Consider the following 1,722-nt stretch of genomic DNA (forward strand, 5'->3'; position numbering starts at 1 on the left):
CGCGACTCGCACACCAGTCGGTGCCCTCAGCTCCCTGCCCGGCCCCGCCCCCAGAAGTGCCCAATCAGAGTTGCGGCCCCGCCCCCAAAGGCCCAGGCGCTATTGGCTGCAACGGAGCGGTGGGCGGGGCTTCCCTCCCCGCCCGGCCGGGAAAGGCTGCGGGGCGCAGCTGTTCCCCTTGTCTCTGGCTGCAGGCTAGGGGCGGGGGTGGATTCCTGGGCGACAGCGGAGGGCCTTTCCCTGTTAATTGTTAATTAGGGTAGGCCATAGGATTAGGGGTGAATTTTGTGGCTTATATTTGACATTTACATTGTCCTATTTACAGTTTAGCAGTGTTCATTTAACTAATCATTTAACTAGTACAAATGTGGGTTTGAATTTTTTTTTTTTATGTTTAATTTTGAGAGAGAGAGACAGAGCGTGAGTGGGGAAGGGGCAGAGAGAGAGGGAGACACAGAATCCCAAGCAGGCTCCAGGCTCTGAACTGTCAGCACAGAACCCAAGGCGGGTCTCAAACTCAGAATGGGGAGGTCCTGACCTGAGCCAAAGTCCCACGCTTAACCCACTGAGCCACCCAGACGCGCCAGGGTTCGAACTCTCCATGTTTGGAGTCCTAGACCAGTCCACGGGAGTTTCATCTTCGGCAACTTAGAAGTGGAGATAATCATATCTGCCTGACAAGAGGATTAATAAGCATATCTAAAACACTTAAAGCTGTACATGACACATTATAAGGGCTCAACAAAAAAACCAAGGGGCTGCACGGTATAGGGAAAAGAACTGACAAATACGTTCTCGCTGACCAAACTCCAGTCACACTCCCTGACCTTCTTTTCAGCTACTCTTTTTGGACTTCTGTATTTGTCCAATTTTAGGAAGAATTCAGCTAGGGCAATTTAAACAGAACCTCTCCCCACCCCCCATATCTGGTTGCATTCCTTATCCACCGTCCTTGATGATGTCCGATCACCCGGGTCTGGTCAATTTAACCAGAATCCCCCTTTTGGTTTCTGGTAAGGGCCCTCTTCCTGGCTTGTATATGGTTCCCTTCTTACTGTGTCCTCCCATGGCTTTTCCTTGTGTGTGTGCACAGAGGGAGAGACAGCGAGATCTCTGGTATCTCTTCTCATAAGGACACTAATCCTATTGGATCGAAGCCCCACCTTTGTGCCCTCACTTACCCTTAATTACCTCCTAAGGACCCTATCTCCAAATACAGTCAAATTGTGGGTTAGGCATCCAAGCTATGAATTTGGGGTGGGGGAAGGAGGAATGACACAGTTCGTTCCATAGCAATGTGAATGGCCAAAAATAAAAAAACCAGTGCTGGGGCACCTGGGTGTTTCAGTTGGTTAAGCGTCTGACTCTTGATTTCAGCTCAGGTCTTGATCTCAGGGTGGTGAGTTCAAGCCCTGTGTTGGGCTCCGTTCCCAGCATGGAGCCTACTTAAAAACAAATAAAGAAATAAAAATAAGGCTAATGCCAAATGCTGGAGAAGATGCTAAGGAACTGGATCTCATACGTTACTGGTAGAGATGTAAAATGGTACCCTCTGGAAAATAGTTTGTCAGTGTCTTAACAAAGTAAACATACACATTCCATATCACCTAGCAACCATACTCCTGGGCACTTACCCAGAGAAATGAAAACTTTAGTCCCCATAACCTCTATGTATGCATTCATAGAAGCTTTATTTGTTATACACCCAAACCGGAAACAACT

The sequence above is a fragment of the Lynx rufus genome, unplaced genomic scaffold, assembly GCF_022079265.1.
Source record: "Lynx rufus isolate CCGP_SWC_20201006 ecotype Redwood Valley unplaced genomic scaffold, mLynRuf1.p SCAF_28, whole genome shotgun sequence".
Lineage (NCBI taxonomy): Eukaryota > Metazoa > Chordata > Mammalia > Carnivora > Felidae > Lynx > Lynx rufus.